This window comes from Eublepharis macularius, chromosome 2 (assembly GCF_028583425.1).
Source record: "Eublepharis macularius isolate TG4126 chromosome 2, MPM_Emac_v1.0, whole genome shotgun sequence".
In the NCBI taxonomy this organism is placed as follows: domain Eukaryota; kingdom Metazoa; phylum Chordata; class Lepidosauria; order Squamata; family Eublepharidae; genus Eublepharis; species Eublepharis macularius.
The window spans coordinates 140,341,591-140,360,691 of record NC_072791.1 but is presented as its reverse complement, the minus strand read 5'-3'; the positions used below and the strand labels follow the sequence as shown (position 1 = coordinate 140,360,691).

The 19,101-nt window shown below is 39.7% G+C and overlaps 1 protein-coding gene and 1 non-coding gene across 3 annotated transcripts in view; one reads left to right on the top strand and one right to left on the bottom strand.

Annotated features, from left to right (window-relative positions):
- Window positions 1-1,007: 1,007 nt before the first annotated feature.
- Window positions 1,008-1,080, bottom strand: TRNAA-AGC (transfer RNA alanine (anticodon AGC)). Its single transcript has one exon. It is a non-coding gene; the product is annotated as a tRNA-Ala (tRNA).
- A 307-nt stretch (window positions 1,081-1,387) lies between these two features.
- The window catches only part of LOC129323326 (USP6 N-terminal-like protein), a 161,074-nt gene continuing 143,360 nt past the window's right edge, over window positions 1,388-19,101 (top strand). Inside the window, exon 1 of one of the 2 annotated variants that reach the window (XM_054969846.1) lies at window positions 1,388-1,464. The gene's annotated coding sequence lies outside the window, so the exon portion shown is untranslated. The remainder of the gene's footprint in view (window positions 1,465-19,101) is intronic. The other variant, XM_054969845.1, reaches the window with a different exon arrangement.

Here is a 19,101-nt window from a genome sequence, read left to right as displayed (position 1 = left end):
ACGTTAAAGACCAAATCACTCTGGAAAGTTGTGCTGGGCGAGAACTAGTGGATGCAATGGAAGCTGCATAGTAGTCTCTCTTTGCAGCTTTCACTGCCATCTCATAGGCCTTGATAAACATCCTATAAGATGTTCTTATAACTGTTGGCAGTGTACCTCACAAAATGCATCTCTTAAGCATATGATTTGAGCATGTTTAGTCATTTGGCCCTTTTGGGAGGAAGTTATTAATCATATTAATTTTATGTTAGAAAACTCATTTATTTTTAAGGATGTTAAAGTACTGTTGCCTGTCTCTTGAAATCTAACCAATGGTCAATGGAAATGGACCCTTTATGCCCTTACAATTGCTAAAAGACTTATACTTCAATACTGGAAAGACAAAAGCCCACCTCCTGTAAATCACTGGATTGAAGACCTTATAAATTTATCAACATTTGAGCATATCTCATATAGAAGGCAACTGTGCATGGACTTATATTTAAATATTTGGAAATCTTTTATACATACCTATGTATGGATTTGCTGATAGTATTTTTGTAGGCAGCACTGTTTTCTTTTTCTTACTTTTCTTTTTCTCTCCTCTTTGCTTGTTTTTTTTTAAATTGCACTAATAAATAATTTTTTAAAAACCTAGGGAGGAGAAAAATGGACAGATAGGATATCTACATTTTAGCAGTTTTCACGACAATTTACAATGATGAAATTTGGCAGTTACAATGTAATGAGATATATAGAAGTTAACAATTGATTTTAGTGGAGAAAATAAGCCCAGTTTCCACTTTTGGAGCATTGCTGTCTTTCAAACAAAATTTTACATCAGGGTACTCTAAAAATTTCAAAGCAACCATGTATGCGTGGTGGTGGTATGGATATATGTGAAAGAACTAGCAAAGATCATGAATTTTCCTAGAGTTTCCAGATAGCATGTTCAGTTTTCAACACTGTACTTGATTATTTTTCAGACTGAAAACGACTCAAAATGCCAGTGACGTAAAAATATATTATGGAGAATGCGGGCATCGATCCCGCTACCTCTCGCATGCTAAGCGAGCGCTCTACCATTTGAGCTAATTCCCCTATTTACTGTTGAGATTGTCACTAGATGCTATTCTTCTGCAGTGCTTACAAAACCAGGTCTCTGTAGGGTCTTGTCGATCTTGCTCTTGCGTAGCACGAGTGATCTTTCCATTCTCCAGACTCTTCGTAACAAAACAAGAAGGGGACTGGTTGTCCTGCCACCCCGAAGGGGACTTGAGAACTAGACTACATTTCCCATGATGTCTCGGAGTGCGTCTGCGTGGCATGGTCCGCAGGCGGGGCAGTGAGGAGTTCTCTGTTGGGGGAGGTCTGTTGGCGTTACGCGAGGCTCTCAGCGCACAGCGGCATCTTCGGCCAGAGAAGGATGAAGAACGCGCCCGCGGAGGGAGGAGGGCTACCCGCCAGCTCCAGCACCGCTCTGAGGTAAGGAGAAACGAGCCGGCAGCGCCCGGGCTGTTGTCGCCGCCTTACCCTCGGTCAAGCGGTGCGGTGGCTGCTGCCAGGCGGGGGCTACGAGGGGCTGCCTGTTAGGCGAGGGGACCAGCGGCTGTTGTGCCTGTGGCGCCTGTCGGGCCGCAGGGGCGAATTCTGGGGTCTTTGGAAGGGGTCGGGCGCTTGGCGGGCGGACTGGGGTCGAGGTGAGTTTGTATTGGGGCCGAGAGAGGCTGCTGGCGACTCCCTATCCGAGGGTGTTGCGGGGCTGGGAGAGCCGCGAGCGGCTCTTCTGGTTGTGAGAAGGGGGGGACCCGCGTGTGCTGCCGAGGAGTGGCCGGCGGTGCGCTTGTGTTGTGTACGAGGCTGTGAGGAGGGTGTGTGCTCAGGAGTGGGAGTGCGGAATTTGTCTCCAGGGGACTTAGGCATGTTTACGAAGAAGAGGTGCCTTGTGCCAGTGGTGGAGGGCTGGAAGCGCTTCAGGTCTGAGATGCTGGGGGTGGCTCGTGGGATTCCATCGATATCTTGCCTGGCTTGGACCGGGAATAATGGAAAGCATTGAGTGGTTCAGCTATTAGGAGTAGAAGTTATAGCACACTGAAAGGTAAATAACGCGCAAAGTTGCGCTGCAGATGGCTTATATGTATGTTTAATTACACCCAGAGGGTGGTACGCGGGTGAATATGTTGCTAGTGGGACCCAGGTGAGCATATTACTGCTATTTAGATTTCATGCTTGCTGTGCTTACTAGGCACTTTGTAAGGAGAGAGAGGTTGCATACGAGAGTTCTATTATGGTTAAATTCCTAACACTGGAATAGAGAGGATGCATTTTCTTTATGAATAGGCTCCTCGGATATTAAAGAAGAGAACGCAGTATGTTGTTTCTGATACCCGGGGGATATCTCTGTAGCTGGTCTCATCAGCATACAAAAAGTTTGCTCTTCTCTACAAAGCATGTTGTAACAGCGGTATTTCAATTAAGGCTACTGCTTGTTACATTTTAACAGAAACCTGCAAACATTGATAGGTAATCCAAACCTTGTGCTGTGTGAAATGTTTGTGTGCTGGTCATGTCTGTGCCACATGGCTGTATACACTCACATAGTGGAAACTTTAAAACAGCTCATCATGAAGTTTTAGTTCTTCCTCTTACTAATAGTAGGTTTTAAACTTTTTGAAACATGAATGTTAATGTAGGATTATTTATTTATGTCATTTAGTGAAATAGATGAATTTTTATAATACAGATTATTTTTTAATGATTGGAGGAGACTGTTTATTGAAGACCTAGACTGAAATAATGTAATTTATTGATTTTGATTTAAATCTATTTTTACATGAGGAACTGTTGCAGTATGTTCTAAAACAATTAAAATTGTATGCAGCAAGATGGGCAGAGCTTACAAGCCAGAAAGCAGTGACCAATTTAACCAATTGTGTTACATTTCATTGGTTTTGTTGTAGCAAGTTCATTTCACATGATATCCATTGTGGATATCAATTGGCAATATAGTCAGGGGTCATTTTGTAGAAAAAGAGCTGGAGGAACTTATTAGAATAACTCATTAGTATATGCTACGCCCTTGCCATCACCAGAAGTGTGTCATTAGCATAACTGATTTGCACATGCCACACCCTTTGACATCACCTATCCTGGCTGTTTTGGACCCAATCCTGGCCATTCAGGGCTAAAATTGGGCCCAAAATGGCAAAAAGGGGCTGAAAATGGCTGAAAAGTGGCCCCAAATGGTCAGGATCGGGCCGCTGCTGAGTGGGGGAGTGATCCACCACCCATCAGAGGCCTGATCCAGGCCGTTTCAGCCCCAATCCAGGCTGAAACGGGCCCAAAAATGGCCGAGAGTCAGGTGGGCGGGGCCACCTGACATGTGTCCTCTTTGGGGAACTGCCAGAACTGCGTTCCTGTGTGTTCCCCCTCGAAATGAGCCCTGAATATAGTTATAATAGGATGGAATATCTGATGAGCCCATGAGGTATGTATGAATGAAACTCTCAAAACACTGAGTGCAACTTACAGAAATTAGGTAAGTCTAAGTCAGACCTTGACACATTTTCTTCAGTTTTATGAATCATCACAAAAATTTAAGCACCAGGCTTATATTTAAGCCTTCAGGAGTTTATATTGTTATAACCATACAATTTTTCATATTTTTCTCTTCATATTTTTAAAGCAATAGCAAAAGTGTTTTATCTGATAAATAAGCATGGTTGTCATCATAACAAGAAACTAATTTCTATTCCTCAATTAAATAAACTTTGCACTTCTGCTGAAAATCACCAAAAGGCGCTCTAGGTTAGGTGCCACAATGAAATTTCTTGCCTTCCTGGTACCTGGGATTTGTTGGGCTCTGGTCTAAGTGCTCTTTATGTTCCAGTGGTAAGTTTAGAGGATGCTATTTGCGCATCAGTGCCATTGAAATTGGTGGTTCAAGTTACATTAAACTAGCTAGATTGTATTGGCTTCAGATACTTTATGACTAACTTTAAATTAGAGCCTTCATATTTTCCAGAACGTGAAAGCATACCTAGTTTTTCTGTGTCTTGTACTTTGGGTATTCTACATTTGCATCTTTATATACTACTTTGTTCATGAGATCAGCAGGTATTTTCTTTTTGTATCTACTTTGCTTGGCAACAATTCACACATTTTATCCCGGTTTTTAATTAAACTGTTAAATTACACCTCTTGCCAAGTATGTTTCCGTTATATTATTATCAGCTACTTAAGTATTTCCCATAGTTATGCAGTTATTAAAGAGGTAATCTACTTGATATACTCTTTTGTAATAATGCTATATTGAACTTGCTTTTAAAATATACATGTTTGTGTTGTCAATTTGTGGCTCCAGTGCCCTTCTGACTAGTATAGGTTTTCACAACTGTTGGTTTATTAGTAGAGCCGATCTCTATGTATGATGGCTAGTCTTTTGTTCACTGCCTTTTTAGAGCTATAAGAATGTGAGAAGTTATGAAGTGCCTGGATTGGCTGCATCACATGGCTGTTGGTCTATAGTTGATTTTGTGGGCTGCATGTGGTACATATCCAGCTGAGTTGGTGATTAGCATGCACTGTGAAGTTTAGGAATAAGTGGTGCTACCTTAACCATGTTAACTGAAAATTGCTAATCTTACTCCTGTGTTTCTCATCAGGATTTTACCATTCTTTCCAATAATTCTTGGTTAAGGTGCTTCATTTTAGTTATCATATTTTAGCCTTGCAGATAATTTTGTTTTAATTTATCTAATTCCACTGCCTGCACATAATTCATGTGTGTTAAGGTGGCAATGAGCCTGGCAAGAGATCCACCTAGAGTAACAGTTACTCATCTTTAGAGTGTAACCACAAAGCTGTTATATTCCAAGAGAAACATTACAAAAATGTGGGTGGAGGCATTTCAAAAGCTTAATCATATAAGAAAGCAATTCATGTAAACAAGATAGATATGCTCAATTTTTTTTCTTTTGGAACTTCATTGAGAACATGCTCGCCATGTTGATCTAGAAGCTGATTCTCATCTGTGGTAGGTGAGCCACCACTCTGTCTTCATGCTTTACTTGTTTTTTGTCCATTACTGATCCCTGGGGCATTCTGCTTTAGTACTTTTCTCCACTGAATATAAAGGCTAACCTGCTGAGATATTCCCACTTAATTATCTTGTGAGGAAGGAAGCCTCCATAACTTTTCAACTTCCTTCCGTTGTCTTATGCTTTTTATTTCTTCCTTGCCCTGCTGATGGAGACGAGCCCATGGGCTTACCTGCGGCCTTTTTCTTTTGTTGTACCACTGTATTATGCATGTTCTCCTTATGCTTTTACTGTAGGCATAGTACATGGATAATACCTCTTTACTGAAATTCTTAAATCTAGTAAATAAGCTTAACAGGTAAAATGGGATTAGAGTAATTTTTGAGCCCTAAGAAATCATGTATAGTTGTAATGCAGTTTGCTCAGAGAAGATTAAAGTACTTTAAATTACTGCATAATATGTGTGATTCTTATTTCTATGAATTCTGTGGAAGACAAAAGTGTTTATGTGAATTATTGCAAGTGATGAAGTGTAAATGTGTCAGGGTATTAGTTGACTTTCTTCAAACCAGATTGTTGCCTCAAATATGCACATACAGCAGCCCTTTGTCTTTGCACTTGCAGTGGCTTTAGATGGATATAAGTCTTGTTGCATGCTTGATTTATTTACTATGTTGTATTATTTAAGTAGATGGGCATGTGTGAAAATTATGCCTGTTTTTGTTTGTTTTGTTACTGTTAATAATCTTTTCCTACAATTTTTTCTTTATTGCCCATTGTTAATAAGTAAACATTTAGTTTTGTACAGCACCCAGCTATGTTACATAGAGGTTTTTGCTGTGGTTTGGCCTTCAAACTGGAGTATTCTTAGAATATCAACATAATGTCTTTCCCAACCATGCTGGTATAGTGATCCGCAAGGTCAAATTTACTTGGTAAATACTTAAATATTAAAGAACATGACAAAGGAGGAGCAGTTGTCATGGAAAAATCTGACTACATTCAGTAGGCCTGAAGACAATTTTCCATTACTACTTTCTACAAACAACTAACCTGAGACCCCACTCAGAAATACCAAAATGAACAAAACAGGATTATAACAGAATTACCTGCATGCATACAGGGACAAATCTGTATCGACACACTACAGGAATCTTGACCAGGTACTTTTTAGTTTTTGCCCAAAATACACAAAACTGGCAACCCAGGACATCTTGTTGTATCAGGCATAGGCACAATCACTATTGGGGTGTCTGAATACATAGACTCCTTTCTCAGACCATATGCCATCAATACTCCCAAGTATGTGTGTGATGCCACAGACTTTGTGAGAAAAATATAATCTGTTGACAACTTTCCAGGTAACACTCTTTTGGCCACCATGGGTGTTAAGTCTCTGTACACCAGCATCTTCTCAAAAATTTACTACAAGTCATTAGGATCACCATCTTTGACAACACCATAGCTGACCTTACTACTAGACTATGCCAATCTGTCCTCACCAACAATTACTTCAGGTTGGTGAAGATTTATTCCTTCAGCCATGGGCACCCACATGGCATCACAATATGCTAACATTTTCATGGCTAACCTGGAGCAATGCTTCCTCAGCTCCCACTCATTAACACCTCTCTTGTACTTGAGATTTATTGATGACATTTTCATCATCTGGACACATGGGAAAGAAACACTGAAGAAATTTCACCAGGCCTTCAGCAGCTTCCTCCCCATCATCAATCTGACCATGAATCAATCCACACACAAAATATATTTTTCTACTGTACAAATATATGATGGAAGCTTAAGAACCACCTTATACTGAGAACTCTGGCAAATATATCGACATGCTTCCAGCCATTATCCTGAACACTCCAAACAATTCATCATCTACAACCAAACTCTACACAGCAGCCACATCTATTCCAATCCCTCTAACAGAGATTCTCACCTGTGGGATCTATAACAATCATTTTTGGAATTACAATACCCACATGATGTAGTAAGGAAATAGATTGAGAAAGCCAAAATGATATATCAAGGGATAACCTGCTACAAGATAGGCCCAAGAAAAATAAAATAGAATACCTCTGGTTTGCATACAGCTGTCAGCTCAAACCAATTCAGCATATCATTAATGACCTGCAGCCTATACTAGACAATGATACTCCTCTCTCAGAAGCATTGGGAGACAAACCTTTTCTTGTCCACAGACAGTCCACAACCTTAAACAATTTCTCACTGATAACACTATAATTCCTAATGCAGGCACGACCCTGGGATCAGGGCCTGCAACAAACCAAGATGCCATCTCTACACCCATATTCACTCAGATAACACATTCACTGGACATAACAACACTAGTTATATCATCTCAGGTCCATTCACTTGTTCACCTTCTAAAGTTACATATGCTATCAAGAATCAACAATGCCCTCTCACTCTCTACATTGGACAAACAGATCAGTCCCTACGCAAAAGAATAAAAGGAAATAAATCTGACTTTAAAAATCTCAACTTTGAAAAACCAGTGGGAGAACATTTTAATCTTCTAGGACAGGGGTGGGCAATTGTTTTGGCTCGGGGGCCACTTTGTGGGAGTGGAGGTTAGCGGAGGGCCACACCTTTTAAAATGATTGCATTCATTAGTTAACTTTGCATTTCAGAAAAAGTATAAATTGTATCATAAAAATCAATAAATATAAATTAAATAAAATACTGGTAGTTTTATTCAATTTGTTTACTGTTTTACTGTTGCAAAGACAAAATTGAAATTAACCAGATAAACCAGAAAAGCGCGTATCTACACTGCGCATGCGTATTGACGTAGCCGTCCTAGTGGAAAATACGAGACGAATCTTCGGTCGCGCACGGGAAGGAAATCTCGGTTCAAGGCGGATTTTTCTGACTGTCTTGGCGGGCCACAAAAAACTCTGCAGCGGGCCGCATGTGGCCCGCGGGCCGCAATTTGCCCACCCCTGTTCTAGGACATTTCATTGCTGACCTAATAATGGCAGTCCTCAAACAGAGAACCTTCGAGGGGAGATTACAACACGAGATTGCTGAACATGAATTTGGTCACAAATTCAAAACAATGGACCCCACCCCCAATCAGGGCTGAATAAGAACATAGAATTCTTTTCTCACTACAGATGTGTATTTTCTGCCTTTCCTACCCTAAGCATTTCTCCTCTTCTCTAATCAAACTGTGTTGTGCTTTTGTATCCTGAGCCTCTTCTTTGCAATGCCCCTCCCACTACTGGCTGAGATATAAAGGCTCAGGGATGTCCATTCCTGCTTGTGTCTGACAAAGGGAGCTTTGACTCTTGAAAGTTTTATACCCTGAAAAAAAAATTGGCCTTAAAGGTGCAACTGGACTTGAGTCTTGCTGTTCCACATAAATCAGTAAAATTGTAAAAGCCTGAGACTCAATTTTACAGGTTTCGTGACTCACTTTGTGGTTGGGATCCACAAGTTGAGAGAGACTGCCTTAATAATCCAGTGTCCAGGTTTTCTTCTGAGTTGCTCTGATTGTTTCCAAGGCAGGTTTGGAAGATTGCAGTAAAGGCATGTTGGCACGCTATGAGCATTTTTACAGGTCTCGCCCACATTAGCTCCCATTTTCCTTGACTCAGCCCCCACCTGCCACCATTCCCCCCACTAGAGGTTGTTTTTTTTTTTAATCCATCATGATGTATTGCTATAGCCCCTTAGAGATAGGGCAATTATTCTTTGTTTAATGGAATCCTGGAAAAGCCCTCCAGTAGCTTGTGGGGGTGGGGTGGCTGCAGAGGACTGATTCAAGCAGAGCTTAGAAAACCACCATGTATTTATATGAGCCATTGCTACTGCAAATCCCGCAGAATTCCCAACAGTAAATGGCAACTCTGTGGACAAATTGTTACCATGTGGAAACGACCACAGTTGGATAAGATTTGAAGCTTAGCCAAATTACTCAGATTTTTATATTTCTATTGGTCAGCATTTCCTGTTTTCTCAGGAGTTATCATATGAGAGAGAAAACTTAACTGTGCTATTTTTAGGAGATACTAAATGGACAAAGTGTAGCCTTATGCAAAGCTTACTTCTATAGGATAAAAATGTAAGGTACAATGGGCAATGAAAAAACTCTATCCTTAGCCAGTTGATACAGTTTTCTGAGACCAATGTGGTGCATATGTGTCTGTTATTGAAAGTCAGACTAATCATAATATGGAAGATCTGTGATGGGAATGCCTGATTTCTTTTTAAAAACCTTTAAATTAGGTTCTGGGAACTTCCAATGTGATTGTAGCAGTGGCTCTGGGGAAAGAACCCCTCCCCCACACCACTTATTTGATTCAATTGCTTTCCCCCAAAGCTGCTGCTAGTCCCCACAATGGGGGAAAAGTATACTTTGTTTCTTTCCTCCCCTAGCATCATTGCTTTGATAAAATTCATAGCGCTCTGTGGCTGTTTTAAGTTTAAAGATAACACAGGAGACCCAATCACAGATAAGCTGCATGATGTTTGGTTTGGCCTTATGTGATTTTCCCTTTCACCTGCAAGTTTGATTTGACTGGATATTTTGAACATAGTAATGTGCAGCATTGTAGAAGTAGGTAAGAACAGACAGACTAGGACAGAATATTAGCAAAACATTTTAAAGTTCCAATAAAATATTTCTCATACATCAGCCTTTGACACAGTAGACCATGCCATCCTGTTGAGGCATTTAGAAACAGAAGCGGGCATCAGAGGATGTGCCCTGGACTGATGTATTGTTGAAGGCTTTCACGGCCAGAGAACGATGGTTGTTGTGGATTTTCCGGGCTGTATAGCCGTGGTCTTGGCATGCCAAGACCACGGCTATACAGCCCGGAAAATCCACAACAACCAATGCCCTGGACTGGTTTAAATGGTTTCTTATGGAACAGTCTCAAAGGGTTATTGTTGGAGATCAGCTATCTCCAGAATGGGAACTATCTTGTGGGGTTCCGCAAGGCACATTCTTATCTCCCGTGTTATTCAATCTCTGCGTAAAACCTTTAGGAGAACTCATTTACAGCTTTGGAGTGGGATGTCATCAATATGCAGATGACACCCAACTTTATATTTCACTATCCAGGTTCCCACAGGATGCAGTAGAAATCTTAGATTGCTGCCTGACAGCCATGGTGAAATGGCTGAAAAATAACAAATTGAAATTGAACCCAGACAAGACTGAAGTGATGCTTGTTGGGACGGCAGAGATCTTGAAAGACATTGTACTCTCCACTTTCGATGGAGTTCGTCTGACCCTTGTAGACTCAGTTAAGAGCCTAGGGGTTATACTGGATCCCGCACTACTATTAGAAAAACAAGTTAAGGCAGCAGCAAAAAATGCTTACTACAATCTCACTCTAGCCTGGAAGATGGCTTCTTACATCGACATGGCTGACCTGGCCACCTGCTATGGTAACATCAAAACTTGACTATTGTAATTCACTATAAATTAGTCTCCCATCTAAGTTAACTAGGAGGCTCCAATTGGTGCAAAACACTGCAGCTCAACTGTTAGCAGGAGCGAGCAGGAGCATGAACATCACTCCCATCCTACAGTCACTCCATTGACTACCTATCAGTTACCGTGCTCAGTTCAAGGTATTGGTTATTACATACAAAGCTCTTCATGGCCTTGGTACAGCATACCTACGGGACCACCTCCTTTCCTATGTTCCTCCACAGAACTTCGCTCATCTGAACAGGGTCTCTTTCAGGTGCCTGCCTGCACATGGGCAAAATCAACAGCAGCCCACACACGGGGTTTCTCTGTGGTGGCCCCTACCCTGTGGAATGGCCTGCCTGAGGAGGTCAGGAGAGCCCCCACTCTTCTGGCTTTCTGCAAATGAAGCAAAACCAAATTATTCAAAAAGGCTTTTTACTCAGATAGAAGGGCTGTACTGTAGGGAGGGGGTCTCAGATGCTTTGTTGATGAGATAGGGACCATAGATTTCACCACTATGTTGCCTTGCTTTGAATATACTACCTATGCTTCATGTTAACTAATGTCAGTCCTAGAACTGATTGTTCTGTTGCAGCAATTCTTCAACTCTGTATTGGATCCTTGCTAATGCTATGTACTTGTAAAATCCTATGACATTGTTTATGGAAATGTCCTTAACACTTTGGAAATGACCTTGTTACTGTATGGAAATGTCCTTGATACTTGTACTCATCTCACACTATATAATCCTCCTTGAGTCTCAGTGAGAAAGGTGGACTATAAATGAAATATATAAATAAATAAAATTAAACTTGAGTTACTAGTATAAACGTTTTCTGTTACTCCTACTTTGGCTCAGAGTCTTACTGCAATTCAAGTTAAGCAGACAGAAAAATTAAATCTTATTAGATATTGTAGAAATTGGTATTTTTCAATGGAACTCTGTAGTTAAATCAGGCATGCATAACTGAAGGAAGTTTCCCATATGGGATCCAGCTGTGTTGAGATTATAGGACAAAACATCCATGGAAACTGGACTGTACATGGAAATAATCTGAAGCTATTCTTGTGGTTAGGCAGACCATTGTAAAAAATGGCTATGAACTATTTCCATGTATAGCCTGTCAAGGTTTTCCACACCATTCTCTATGCATGGAGGAAAAGAAGTGGCTAGTTCACATGTGTGAACCTACTTTGGAATTATATGGGTACTAAGATTTTATAGTAAGAACTAATGGATTATGTGGTAATTTGGGCTAGTATGCTTGCTAATTTTTCTGAAATAGGAATTTCATAAACTGATAATGGCAACTGACTATTAATGTTATAATATTCCAGACAGACCAGCGAGATAAGTTTTTATTTTGGAGACAAGCTGCTACTTTGCAGATTTTTTTAATAAACCTAACATTTTTATTTGTTACGTATGGTCCACCTTTCTCACTGAGACTCAAGGCAGATTACATTGTATAAGACAGTACAATTGGTGGCTGGGACATTCAATAAACAATACAATAGGGCATGCAGAAAACAAACACAAATTTGCATACGGAGCTGAAACAAAATATAAGGATTTTGGCATGACATATTAAATTATGTGGAAATTACTCTGTAGGAGCATTCTTACAGCAACAGACAGTGCACGGTAGTTTAGTCTATAGTTTCTATCCCTTTACAAAAAACATCACTCTGAACCATTTCCTTACAGCACAACAGTATTTCCTGTGTAAAAATGCCCTCCTGAATAATTCAGTTTTGCGTAGTTTGGTAAAAGCCAAGAGAGTGGGAGCTTTCCTGACCTCTTCCAACAGAACATGGATGGGCTTCTGTTGCAGCTGTGATCACAAAATACTCTTCAGTTTGCTACCTTCAGATGAGGGTAGAGGCTCATGAATGAGTCCTCTAAAATAATTTGCTTAGCTTTGAAAACAATTGTTAGTATATTTGATATTGCTGTGTAGGTCCCAGGAAATGAGACATACTATATCATCATCTGCTGGTGGAAGCTTGTCTTTTTCATTGCTGGAAATTCTAATAAAAGGCATTGCCTTCTCTTCTTTATGTAGTTGAAGCTGCACAGGTTTGTGTTTGTTACCTTTCTTTGTTTTGTTACGGTCTCCTCAGAGCCCTCATACAAGGTGCCTTCAGAGATATTTTTCCCCTGGAAAGAGGACTTAATGGAAATCAAGAATTTTTCTCTCTACTTCTGATATTTGGGCACTCTGCACAAAAGGAAAATAGCTCTTGGAATGACAATGTTTGCTGGTTTTGGGGATCCTGGCAAATGTCAGATACTGCATTTCTCTGGAAGCTGGCTGTGCTTGGTTTTTTCAATTTTGAGACACACAGCTGGTTTATGTTTTGGTCTGCTGTACTGTAGAACCACTAACTGTATGACTTACCTTATAGTTCATCAGTGCTTATACAGATGATATGTTTCAGTTTCAAAATGCGGAAGCTTTCTTATTCTCAAATTGTGCAAGATACACTTTTTTGTTGCTGATCATTTCTAGTGCACTATCCATTTCAGGGCTTTTGTGGCCCTGGAAGGCACTTACTGAGACCAGAGATGAAATTCTTAGAAGTGCAACTAGAACTGCAGAACTGAAGCATTGATTTCTGATATGTTACTTTCATAGACATCTATTGACACTCACCTTCAGCTTCACTGGTAACAAGCAAAGTACCCAAAGTGCCTGGTGCCATTTTGGAACCATTTAAAAGGGTTTAGTTTTTTTTTTAAGTTAAGGTTGAAGCCCCTCCCCTTTTGCTGGATGTAATTTTATCTCTTTACTATACATGGGTTAAATTGGGTTGGGAAGTAACTGCCAAAAAATTTTCTCAATTTCCAAAAGTGTACTGACTGACTTGGACAGCATACAGTTGTTTCATTTGTTCCTATCCTGATGTTAGAGCTTGGATAGGAACTACCCAGGAGAATCCAGACTGATAATGATGAGTGTAGTGGCAGGAATGACACTGTTCTAGCAGACATCAGCACAAAATGCTAACCGAGAGATAAAGTGCTGTTTAATGCTATTGATGGAAATTTAGTTTGAATGACAGAAAAGTAAAATCAAGGATGAAATTAACAGTTGTGATGACTTGTCTGCTAAACTTCTGATAATTAGACAGTAAAATAAATGGAATTTGTCTACACCTGCGTCTTGTTATAAATGTTTGTTTGTTTATTAGATTTTTAGTCTGCCCTCCCCTCCAGGCAGGCTCAGGGTGGAGTACAACATTTCAGTTTACATAAATAACAGTTAAAACAAATAAAACATTATACAAATAACATTAAAACAACTTTATACAATAAATACAATACAGCTCTTCAGACGGCAACAATAAAATACTACATTTCAGGACCTAGCTCATATATAAGATCATATATAGGGTGCTGGACAGATCTTTAGTGTGGCCAGTGGGGGCCCAACCTAGCCTCCACCATATGCCTGGCGGAACATCTCTTTCTTACAGGCCTGGCAGAAAGATAACAAATCCCGCCGGGCCCTGGTTTCCTCAGACAGAGAGTTCCACGAGGTTGGTGCCAGGACCAAAAAGGCCCTGGCTCTGGTCGAGGCCAGGTGGGCCTCCCTTGGGCCAGGGACCACCAACAGTTGTTTATTTGTTGAACGAAGCATCCTCTGGGGTACATATGGGGAGAGGAGGTCCTGCAGATATGCTGGGCCCAGTCTGCACAGAGCTGGGCCCAGTCCGCACAGAGCTGGGCCCAGCATATCTGTTCTTTAAAAGATGGCATTGGCATTTAATTTATTATTAAGGAGAACGGCTAATTGAGTAATAGCAATGGAACTGTTGGAGTATTTCTTATTCCAGGGAATCAGAGTTGTATGTGTAACTTGTGTTACAGACTCAAGTTATTTTAAACATTTTATTGCATGGCCCATATAAAATATATAGAGTGTCGTCCAACCATAGTTATCAATCTACCAAGTATGTTTTCATCGTACTAGCCCCTCAAGGCAGTATATGTTACTCTCTTCTCTCTATTATATTCTTACAAAGAATGCTATAAGCTAGTCTGGGCTGAGAGTGACTGGGCCAAGATCATCCATTAAGCTTTGTAGAACAGGGATCTGAACTCTCCTGTCCAAGTCTGTCAGTCTAACCAATATACTGCACTGGCTTGGCACTTTAGCTAAACATGTTTGAGCCCCACTGATTACAGCAAGCTAGGAATAAGCAGAAGCATAATTTTCTCTTTGGAAATCAGTAAGATTTAACCGTGCTTAACATTGGCTGAATTGTATCATAAATGGGATATAATGATGTCAAAGACAACTAATTATCCTTCTATGCTCTTGTTATTTCTAATATTTTGTGGCTATTTGATTTTGCTGTAGGAGTAAGAAAATATTGGGTATTTTAATGACACATAACCATCTAGAACTGGGAATGAAGCACTCTCCTATACATGGAGCATTGCTATACACTCCTCATACATTACTAACATGAAACAGCAGGATCCTCTACTGTTGAACAGATGAAGTATTTATATCCTTTCGTGCAGTACAAACTTTCCCTGTTTTGGAAGTTGTTTGGCATTAACCTGGGGGAAATGACCCTGAGGGATGTGGTGTATCCCTTGAAGAGGCCCAGAGGACATATAAATCCCAGATGGAATATTTCTCTTTGCGTTATGTAATTTTTGCTAAACTCAATTTTTGTTGGCCCAGTTATTCTTGACATTCTCATTCTCTCTTCTTGCAGATCTATCTATTGGTGAATCTATCCATAAATAACCTTCTGCATTAGCTGCCTCAGTTGACTTTTGTACTGTTTATACCTTCTGTTTCTTTTAGGAAGGAATACTACTAGCTTTCTTCAGTCCTTTCTGTTCCTTTTGTACTTGAGAAGCTATTATTTGCCGAATCAAGGAACAGAAGGGATAAAAGTGATGGCTCTAGACATCTTTTATTGTTGATCACTGAATGAATATGGGGCCATATGAAAGCTTTCCAGCTGCTGAAGTTCTCCCACATACTCTAATGTAGTTTAACCAGTGTCATAGAGCATGACATGTAGGAGTTCTTGGATATTTAAAGATAAGTAAACTTAACATCACAGCATTAGACTTTGTTCTGTAAATGTCACGTTCCCAGAATGTCAGACCCTACTGATATAATGGAAACAGAGCTGAATGCCAATGTGCTTTTTCAATTACCACTTTTATTTCTTTACTAATCACATTTTTGGAGCCATCCAGTCATTGCTGTGTGTGTGAGAGTGTGAGTATGAGATTTCCTGTATCCCGTAAGGTGGAGAAATGCAATAACTGAACAATATCTAAACATTGTTTAAATTCTCATTTCCTGTGCACAGGACTTTGTAGCAGTCATGTGAACCTGTAAACATCTGAATCTCCTGCTGTTCTAAAATCATAAAGTTTGTTGCTCATCTTGGGAATGATAAATGTTCTACTTGTTGATTTAGAATCATAGAATCATAGAGTTGGAAGGTGCCATACAGACCATCTAGTCCAACCCCCTGCCCAGTGCAGGATCAGCCTAAAGCATCTCTGACAAGTATTCATCCAGCCTTTTCTTGAAAACTGCCAGTGAAGGGGAGCTCACCACCTCCCATTTTAGTTCTGCTGTTTCATGGTGGCTTTGGTTTGCTTCTCTAATTTATTGCTGCTTTTTGATTATATTTTTTGTTTGTTTTATAATTCAAATTTGTTAGAAATAACATAAATAGACTAATTCTTTAAAGATGTTAAGTATAAACTAAAGGCAATGGAAAGCATATAACAACAACAACTGTGCTTATATAATATGATTAAAATATGATTTTAAACTTGGTTGTAATCTGCCCTGAGCCTGCTGATGTGGGAAGGGCAGAATATAAATTGAATATAAATAAATAAAATACCACTCTTCTAGACAGATTAGTGCCTCACCCGGAGCAGTGAACAAAGTCAGTGTTGTTATTATTCCCACAGTACAGCTGGGGAGCTGAGGCTGAGAGGAATGGCTTACCCAAGGCCACCTACTAAGATCATGGTAGTAGTGGGATTCAAACCAGTAGAGGGTTGATTTGCAGCTGAACCACTTAACCAGTGTGTTCAAATGAGAACATTTTGAAATGAATTAAAACTGGAGCATCCAAGTATGAACATTTGTACTCAAATAAGAACAATATATTTAATAGCAGGCATTATATAAAATTTTGGACAGAATTATTGCCTACCCAAGTTAACAGCATTTGTTCTTCCATCTATCTCATCATCAAGTTAATTTGGTAAGATGTTCATGAGCTTTGTCAGTCTAATTCAAATTTTAAAATGTGAAGCTTTATGTAGTCTCTTGGGAGTAATATGATACAAAAACACAAGCAGCAAAGAGTAGTGTTTTTCTCAATGTGTGATTGATGTTAGTTCCTTATGGAGAGTCTTGCTTGTTGATTTGGATCTCTACTGTCCCTGAGAATCTAGACACTCTTTGGAGATAAATAGGTTTTACCTGCTTCTCATAAAATTCCAATTTTTGGTAGAACACTAAGATGCTAACAATGTTGTCCATTTAACAGTGTAAATCCTCAGAGCAGATTCTGAAGGGTATGAACTATAGATTGTCAAACTACAATGATGTGTGTGTAGACTGCAGACAGCAATATATCTAGCCTGCCACTTGTTTAGGCTTAATGCATGCAGTGGTCTAGGATGAAAGTTCTTGGGCCAGTTCCTGTGAGGCACCTGGATTTTTACTACTCATAAGTTTTTTTTATTTTGTAGTAAAGCGCAGTTACTAGTGATGGGTTAAGCTTGGGATCATCTCCATACTTTCAGGTCAGTATAAGCAGTTCCAAGTCAAATGCAGGCTAGGTGTCATCATTTAAAATCTAAACCACTAATGGGATGGGGAGAGAGAGTGTGCGTGCATGTGCATGCACATTAATCAGCTTCAAGAAATACCACCTCAGTGATTTCCCCTAGATTACTAGTGAAAATAGACAAAATGAGTGATGAAGCAACCTGAACCTCCACACGCTGAATTGGTTTAATGACATTGTTAAGTAGCCAAATCTGCATTGCAGTATTGTGAGATCATCACTGGCTGGCATCACTCAAGCAAGAAGAAAGCTAGAGGAAGTGGTGCTGCAGAAGCCAAGAGGGGAAATGGTGGTGTACATGCCATTTACAAAAGGTATAATGAAATGGGTTTGGGAAAACATCCCCCAAAGTACCCTTGTCTTAAAAAAATTTGTGAGCAAATGTTTAGCTCATCCCTGTTGTCCTCAAGACAATGTTGAGTGTGCAGCGATTCCCCCTCCCCCCAAAAGTGGAAAAATCACAGAATGTTTGGCAGAACTCTGTTTCTTCAGAATCTTGGCTTTCAATTGCCAGAGACTATAGCTGAGAAAGATTTGGCCATAGGTTCCTAATGAGCTCATTTTTTAAAGACAAATTTTTGAATTCACAATAGCCTGATGACCTCCTGGGGTCATCATGGTTGTTCAAAGAGTAGAACATATGTTCTGTGTATTTTTATCTTACATCTTCCATGGCTGCAGACTAGATTTCAGATTCCTCCAACCTCGACTAAAACGAATAGATTAGGCCATATACCAAATTTATTGGCGTTCTTAAGTTGTAATTTTAAGTCATGGTCTTTTAATATATTTTTTGTTTGTTGTGCTGTTTATATTGTAAGCCTCCTTGAGAGCCATAAATATAATAAATAGGCAGTGTCATTTACTCCATGTGAACTAACATAAATATTCTCAGTTTGAATAATTTAATCCAAAAATTTAATTTGGGTTGTTTGTAAAACTCTGGAGTTTTGACACAGAAGTCTAGACTCCTCCTGTGCTGTTGCAAGTATAGCCTTCTTGAAGAAACGTGTCATAAAAGAATGGGTTAGTTATTTAACTCCAGCTGTACTTTTCTGGGAATTTTATGAACAATTGCTTTTACTACACCAAAGTTGAAATGTTTATTATAGGTAGCAGCATGTAAGATGAGGTTAATTTCTAGTGTAGTCCACTTCTTTATACTAGGCAAAGTATAAAAGGAATACATTTGATATTTGTGTGTAATGTTGTAAGACAAATGTGAGAGAAATATATCACCATATGTCTTGTTACCAGAATGTTCAAAGCTGGTTTAGATATGGATATGGATATTGAGAACTCTGTGTTTGATCCTTTAGCTGCATTGAAGTTCGGTGGTCTTGAAAGATCCTGTTTAGCCCTCATTAGGTCACGCATAAATTTCGTAACATCCATCATGCCACAGAAAACTTTGAAAAGTGGAAATATCTGATAAAATATCTTGTAAGAATAGTTGCTGAAACAGCAGCTCTGAAGATTGTTCAACTTTTCTGTGAATTAAATTTAGCTAGTTCCTTATTTGCCTTGACCTGGATGGCCCAGGCTAGCCTGATCTCTTCAGATCTTAGAAGCTTAAGCAGGGATCAGCTGGCCCTGATTAGTACTTGAATGGAAAGTCCAGGGTCACTATGCAAAGGCAGGCAATGGCAAACCACCTCTGAATGTATCATTTATTCTTTGTTACACATTTTACATCTTTTGAAAAATACCTGTTTTGCTGATGCTTTAAAAGGAAAGGCCACTGGATTGACAGAACAAGAGGATTAA